General features: G+C 41.7%; 1 protein-coding gene across 1 annotated transcript in view; it reads right to left on the bottom strand.

Moving 5' to 3' along the window:
* Positions 1-8,383, bottom strand: part of Hdac9 (histone deacetylase 9) — a 674,620-nt gene that overhangs the window by 76,665 nt on the left and 589,572 nt on the right. The gene's annotated exons all lie outside the window — the stretch shown is intronic.

Raw genomic sequence — 8,383 nt, 5'->3', positions numbered from 1 at the left:
CCACTTCCCGCTCAGCTGTATACAATGAACCCATCTCCTCGTTCAGTGCTCTGTCACAAATACGCTGAGTCTCTGGGCTGCTGGTGCATCTCCATCAGAGCACACAGCCCACCCAATCCCAGTCTATCTATAAGGGGGTCTGTGTGTTTGTCCTTTCTTCATTCCCTCAAAGACCTTGTCAGGTCAAGTCCAAAGATGTGCAGGTCAAATCAAGTCCAAAGCCACGCAATGCCAATTGTAAACATTATGATATTGGGAAACTCTTGTCGGTTTCTTTTAAAAATGAGTATCAAATATGGTGCTCTCACTATATAGATTTCATAGATAACAAAATTGAGCATCAGAATTTAGTATATGTGATGTTTTAATTATATCCAATGATGAAAAATATGTTAATAGAAAGTTATTAGTGAAACATAATATGGGATTTTGGTTGGGCAAGCGATAATGTTGTTTACAAAACTGTCTCTAATAAGAAATGGTTTAACTGATCAATTATCTTCCGATAAATGGCAGCTGAAGTGCATTCAGAGTGCTGGGTGGATCACCTATGACAAGAAGTTAAGGAATATTAATAAACGCTGTTCAGTAACTTACAAGTACCAGCCTTTGATTCGCTATCATAAAGTTGACTTAAACAAATTTTATTTTCCCTTTGACCTACATTATTATATTAGAGAGATGTTCTTGAAGATGGTCAAGCATTTTCCCTTGAGTGTCCTAAAATCATGCAGAAGGATGACATCTGCATTTTCAAACCATGTGGTAAAAATTATGTCTGTCAGGAAATACTGTTTTACTGTTCCAGATAATATCCATTCTTAAGGCTCCCTGGCTTCAAAACCCGCTGCCTGTCCCTGATGTCCCGGAACATTTCTCAGCCTGGACCTCTCTTCCTAGCTGCGACACTCACACTTGCCGTCTGGATACCCACATCTCCCCTTGATGGCCTCACCGCTTTCCTCCATGCTAATGCCTCTGATTTTCAGTTCTTGGTCTTAAACTGCACTCTGCGCTCTTCATTTTTACAAGGGACTTCAAGATCCTTTATTGCTCACACCAGAAACCTTGTCCTCTTGATATTTCCTCAACTCCAAAGGCGCGTCTGTTTTCCCTCTCAAACAGATCTAGAATCACTCACTTCTTATCTCCTCGGCTCAAACCATACATAATCCAAAGCACTATCCCTTCTAATCTGGACTCCTTAGATAACTGGGAACTGGCTACTTGACTTCCCTTACTTCATCCCGCTCCACGGTAGCTACTTTGCTCACAGACTTCCCTTCAGTGAAGAGAGTGACATTCCATAAATACAGCAGAGATAAGTCCCTTCCCTGCTCTTACTCTCTGTTCACAGGCCTCTTGTTTCTACAACAAAGGCTTTTCTTACATTCCTCTGAAAAGGTCATAACCTGCCAGCTTGAGCTCTTTCTAGTGCTGTTACATCTACGCAAGTCCTTCCTCGTCTGCCTCCCTTGCCCCTCAGCTGGCTCCTTCTGCTTCATTCTTCAAGGCTCAGTGTTTAAGTCACCTGCCCAACAAAATACCACCTGAGATCTGTGCATCAGATCTCTCCTACCCGTGTGTCTGCTTTCTCTATGCTCCGGGGACTCCTTCAGAGCACGGATGAAAATGACGTCACGGCATATTTTTGTCAATTTTATGTTTTCTTTATTAGACAGTAAGATTTACAGTAACACAGACTGTAACTGTGTTACTTAAAAATGTTTGACTTCCCAGTTCTGCAGTCATGTTTGGAATGAGGCAGCTCTTCCAGAGTGTGCTGGGTAAGGAAGGGGAAGTGCAGGTGACGAGACCCAGGAAGAAGGGGTCAGCATTTCCGTGACACAGCCAGTAGATCTGCTCGGACTCTTGGTGTGTGCACAGCCTTCTTTGCTGCTACAGTGCCCTTTGCTTCAAACTCATAATTTTTTAGTCCAAAAACATTTCTTTGTCCTCATTTTATATTTGTATAAAAAATTTTGCACATTTTCACTGTTTTAATTTTGCACAAAATCCAACATGAATGAATATTCTTTTTTATGCTTTTTTTAATTTGTTTTTTTTTTTTTGAGACAAGGTTTCTCTGTAGCTTTGGTGCCTATCTAAGAACTAGCTTTTGTAGACCAGGCTGGCCTCGAACTCACAGAGATCTACCTGCCTCTGCCTCCTGAGTGCTCGGATTAAAGATGTGTGCCACCACTGCCCGGAGAACGAATATTCTTAAATGAAGTAAAAGGAAGATATTAAAAAGGGCAGGGGAGAGGTGGGCAGCACATTTTCAACTTCAGTTATACACTATAATAAATTATAAGACAATATGGAAATAAGAAGCATAATATCTGCCTGGCTAAAATAGGTCCATTAAAGAACACAAAGTATAATCGTTCATGTTACTTAATTGCTTCTGTTTTTCTTTACAAACCCAAGCCAATATAGATAATAAATTTCCCCCCTTTAATATTTTTACAACACACACTCTCAAGAAAGGTAAAATGATGAAACAAGCTGTGGCCGCTGCTAAGCCTTGCCCTGTTCCTGGAGACTGCAACACAAGTCCAGGAGCTCTTGGAAAGGCATTTGAATTTACGGGGAGATAAATGAGCCCTGGAAGCCCAGCGCTGCACGGCCTCATCTTAATGCCGCTCGATGAGGTGCTAACAGGTAGAGAGAGAGGTGACATCAGCCCAGCCTTCTCAGTCCCTGCCTCCTCTTTTCTCTTCCCCAGGAACACTGACTCAGAGGGTGGGGAAGCAGCCTGCTGTCCTCCCTGAGAGCCACGTGGAACTGACCTTTGCTTCACACGCTCTGTCCCTGCTGGCTACCAGCTGGAACACAAGCTCATGAAAAATGATTATGTAAAAGTCTTAACAACCATTGCCTGTACTTGAAATCTCAGAAGAAAGCTTTCTACAATGCAGACATACACACACACACCCCACACATACATATATTGTACACACTACACTCATACACATACTGCACACACACTACACACTCAACACAGATACACATACCACACACACATACGTGTACACACACTACACACATACCACGCATATTACACATACAACACACGCACAGACACACACACACCTGCACACACATTACACACACCACACATACACACATATCATACACATACCACACACACACTACACACAGACATACACACAGACTGACACACACATACTACATGCACACACTACACACATACTTATATACACACATACACACATACACACATACATGAACACTACATACACAGACACACAATATTCACAGACATACACAGACATAAACACACACATACACACAGGTATACACAGACAACTCATGAAAAATTTGGATGGTTTTGATAAATTTGCACTGTGTTTTCTGTCAGTTCCAGCTTACGAAATGTGATGATGTCTCTGAAGTAGCAGGTGTATTGTCTTCCATGTTCCTGACTATTGCATTGCTAAGTGACTTATTAACCAGGCAATCTGATCATGTCTACAGAGCGGTCTCAAGCTAGTCAGACTTGGTTTAGTTTAGCTGAGTTCTAAGGGTCAATTAAGAAATTAGAGTCTAGACAAAAAAAAAAAACAACTTTAGATAAAAAAATTATTAATTTGATTTCTAATTCCTGGCATTCAGTTTCTCATTTCACTTCTGGTATCTTCCTGGAGAATCACACCTTCTCAGGACATCTGTCGCTAGCATTAGTAAATAACATTTATTCAATGTACTGCACTAGCATAGTTCAGGGCACCACACCGCATCTCTGATCAGAAACATGTGATTGTATGTAACTTTCCAGTGTGTACCACATCCATCTTATCATGTTTGACTCAGGATCTCGCCATGAAAATGAGACAGACACGAAATAGCCACTTGAAATGCATTTTCAAACTGTGAGTAATAGTGATGGCAAAGGCTGTGACGTCAGAGACCTCTTTAAAATAGCAGCTGAAACATTTTTAAAAGACAAAATGAGACGATGGTAGTATCACTAAACTGGGTAGAAAGGACCTGGGGAGCCGTTTCGTAGATCCAGTCCAGGAGGAATTGAAGACCTTATGGAAAACGATGTCTTTCACCTGAAGTGTCCAATGTTTACCTTGTTCTTATTTCTGAAGTGATCAGCAGACAAGCTATCTACATATCTATTAGGTTGCCTTAGGAATTGTCTGTTATCTAGAGGTGATGTAACAAACTGCACACGTATGCAAATGCACTCCATTGCATTTCAGAGACTCCTGCATCCTTAGGGGTCTGGAATCAATCTCCCGGGCACTCAGAAAGACTCTATTTTGAAACAAGTGTCATTCCTGACAACCTGCAGGCAGGCGCACTGTCGTTGTAATTCTTTCTGTTCATAACCCCAGTCTACCCAGAAACCTATTTGCCTTGACCTTCCCGTTTCTACACACTCTTCAGAGTGTGCTCCTACTCACATCTGCTAAATCTTTCCTTGGGAACACATAAATCAAGCACCAAGTTATTTAATTTAAAATTTTAGATTTTACTTTATGTGTATGTGTGTTTTGCCTGCATGCATGTATGCGCACCACGTGTGTGCTTGGTATCCACAAGAGGTCAGAAAGCATTGAACCCCCTGGAGCTGGAGCTGTGGATGGTTGTGAGCCACCATTTGGGTGTTGAGAAACGAAACCTGGTCGTCTGTAAGAGGTGCTCTTAGCTGTGGAGCTGTCTCTCCAGCCATGTAATATTTAATTATTTGTGAAATTTAATATTTAATTATATTTAATTATTTGTGAAACGTGATGTGTCAATGAGCAAATGATGTGATATCCAAAACTAACTTTCAGAAGATTTTGGTAAATTGCATGTTTTTACTAGTTGAAAATGTTTTTTTTTTATGATTCATAATTTGTGTTTTTTAAAATGATAGTATCAAAGGATCAGGTGAAAAAAATGGACTGAAGAATTTCCAGCACAGACTTCTGAACTGTTACATTGCATGAATTGAATTAAGTGCTGACATTCAACTACAGAGCCAAGAAAGCGTTAACCAGCATGTAAGCTGGCAAAAGGAGAAGCCAAATGTAACACAGATTTACTGGAAAAATGGGATGATTTTTCTATATTCAAGAATGAGTGAGAAGATAAAACCAACACACACACACACACACACACACACACACAAAGAGAGAGCAAGGAGGAAGAGGGTGGGAGAAAAGAATGGGGGGGGGAGGGAAGGAGCTACAGAGAGACAGCCTATGAGAATAAGTCACAGAAACTGCACAGGAAGTTGGTCACACTGCCCAACTCAGTGTTCATGATCTACTGTAGACTGAAAAACAGTGTTTTAAAACTGCCTTGGCATCCTCAAATTCAAAAGTCATTGTTCTAAAAAGATTTGTGTATAATTTTTTGTTTTGTTAAGAAGAAATTTAAGAAGAAAGAAAATATTGGAAATAAGTACCACCATATCTGAGCTGATTCTCTTTGCAGACAACCGCCAAGTCGTCTTTAGTGAACGCGTATCAATGTCCAAAGGCATTTTAAAAAATATTCATTTATTTTTATTTTACATGTGTATGTGTTTTGCTCAGGTGCTTGTCTGTACACCAAAATCCCTCCTGCAGACTGCAGAGGCCAGAAGGTAGCGTTAGATCCCCTGTAACTGAAATTACAGACAAGTGTGAGCTTCCCTGCTGGCAAGGGAGCCAAGCGGCTCCTCTGGACGCGCACCCATGGCTCTTAACCCCTGAGCCACCTCTCCAGCCCCAATGGCTGCGTCTGTACACTCCTACAGAGCCCACATCAACTTACTCACGTCTCCTCCAGGTACTCAAAGGCTCATGTGTTTACTCTACTTGATGTGTTCCAATCACATACCTGAGGGCTAAAGTTAGCAAGAACAGAAAAGCCGCCCTGTTCCTCATATATTCTCCCTGGCCCACAGTCCTCAAATCAACAGTATTTAGAGATTTTGACAGAAAACAATCCAGTGTATTACAAGGGACTACACTAAGTCTTTTGGGCTTAGTGGGAAAAGAAGGTTTTCTTGAATGACATAGTACCCTAAAGACCTTTAAAACTGTAGGGATATGCTGGAGTTAGCTGACCAAGACACGGCTTTCATGCATGTAAAACCAAAATGGAAGCAGGCAGAGAGAAGGGGGGAACTTAGCAGTTCCCATACTGGCATGCTTGCGTATACTTGCTTTTCACAATTTGTACTTTTCAATAGGCATTGATTTAATGCTCTAATTATTTTCAAGACTACTACAAATATCAGCTGAGTTTCAGCACCATGATTCTATTTCTAATTCACCTCTAAGTAAAATGGTAGTGGTGTAAAGAAATAATTTATTAGCATGGACTAGGTCCCGTAACCTCTGGACAAAAGGAAGAGGCTGTTGGGTTTACAAGCTGCATGGGACAGAGGCCAATCCAATATGTTATGAATTTTCCATTGCAAGAAATACATTCAGTGTAAATTCACAGCTATTATCCTCTAGTGGACAAACTCTGTGAGCCACGGCTGAGTCCAATTTCTAGGTGAGCAGAAGACACGATGTTAGCAGAGAAAATGAACTTATTTCCCCTTTCCCAAATTATCTGAGCCTCAAATAAGAAACACCATTCCCAGTCTTTGAGTAAAGGGGAAGAGCTCGTATGATTCCAATACTACTGCCCATTTTCAAACATGACACAAATGTCATTGGTGGTTGTGGCAGCCTGGCTTGACCAGACACACGTCATCACCCCAGCAGTGACAGGACCTCACATCCTCCTTGTTTGTCCCACAATCAGCTTGTCCTTGGCCCTCCACAGGTCACCAGCTATGACTGCTCTTGGATTTTGTGACTGGGTCCACTTAGTTGTGATAGCTCAGTGGTTAAGAGCACTGCTTGCTCTTCTAAGACTTAGGGAAGATCGCAGAAGAGGAGCCAGAAAGATGGTAAGATCAGAGAAACGAGGGCTTTGTTGTGAGATGGTTCCCCTGGGAATATCAGAGTTTACATCCATATAGTCTCACCAACACGACTGCCTCCACACTAGCTACACAGAGACAATAGAAACAGACATGCTCACAGGGATTGGGGAAGTCCCAGGAAGCCTCAGTCCTGTACAAAGAACCACAAAGAAGCTAAGGGATGCTGAGAGTGGGAGAAGCAGAAGGATTTCAGGGCTAGAGAGATGGCTGTGTGTTTAGTAAGAGAACCCCTTACTCTTTCTGAGTACCTGGGTTTGGTTCCCAGTAACCACATGGCTCATCATAACTATCTAACTCTGCTTACAGGAGGATCTAATGCTCTCCTCTGGCCTCTGTAGGCACCAGGCATGCATGTGGTACACACACTCACACTTACACATATACACACGCACACATACACACAAACACACACCACATACACACAAATACACATAAACACACATACACATAAACAAACACACACACATAATCATACACAGAGACACATAAACACACACACACCATACACAAACACTCACACACATGGGGGGCATAGAACATTAATACACATAAAATTAAACAAATAAATATGGGAAAAAAGCATCACTGTATATATTTGGCAAATTTTTCTAACCCTGGGACTAGCACAGGTGTGAGTGATATAAAGGCTTCCACGGACACTGACAGCTGTCAGGTGTGGGCTTTGCGGGATCTCTAGGAAGATTTCTCAGTGCTGCAGGAACTAGGAAATCTGGGCAGAGACTGCTGACGTGGAAAAGGAAATATACCTAAATTATAACACGTAATATGGGTGTGCTTCCTTTTGGCATAATTGCTTATCAAATTATCTCCTATGTACACTCCTGAAAGATACCCATCGCCAGTTAACTAACCTGGTCCATCCATTAACTGATTTCTAAAGTAAAAAAATGATAAATCACATGAAGGGTTGGGAACAAGATTTTAGAAAAGGCATTTTAGCATGTCCAAGCTCAGAGGTCTTCAGGGGGTCGTAGATGCCACAACACCAACCCTGGATCCTGAATACCAATTTCAGAGTAAGTCTGACAGGCATATGTATAAACTCTCCCTTGCTATAGCCAAGCCATAACTCTCATGGAGCATTAGTTTCTTTTCTTTGCTCAGCCACAGTGGGAGAGCAAAAGTACGGAACACGCCCCATTTTTGGCATGTGTCTCAGATCCGCCCTTGTTCTGGACTTACAATTATATGCTTGTTTTGTCTGTACTCAGGCTCTTAAATATCAAACACGGTGGAAGGCAATGAAGATGTTGGTCATGAAGCCCACCCAGAGGTACCATAATGAATGGACAGGTAACTACCATGCATAGATTCAAGCAAGGCTTGCCTTGGTACCCTTGACTCCCATGAGTCATTTGTGTGAGAAGTCAAGAAAAGGAAAACAAAACTGAAGCAAAACAACAAGAAACC

This window comes from Microtus ochrogaster, chromosome 1 (assembly GCF_000317375.1).
Source record: "Microtus ochrogaster isolate Prairie Vole_2 chromosome 1, MicOch1.0, whole genome shotgun sequence".
Classification (NCBI taxonomy): Eukaryota; Metazoa; Chordata; class Mammalia; order Rodentia; family Cricetidae; genus Microtus; species Microtus ochrogaster.
The sequence above is the reverse complement of the archived record's forward strand: the minus strand, read 5'-3'. Positions and strand labels throughout refer to the sequence as shown.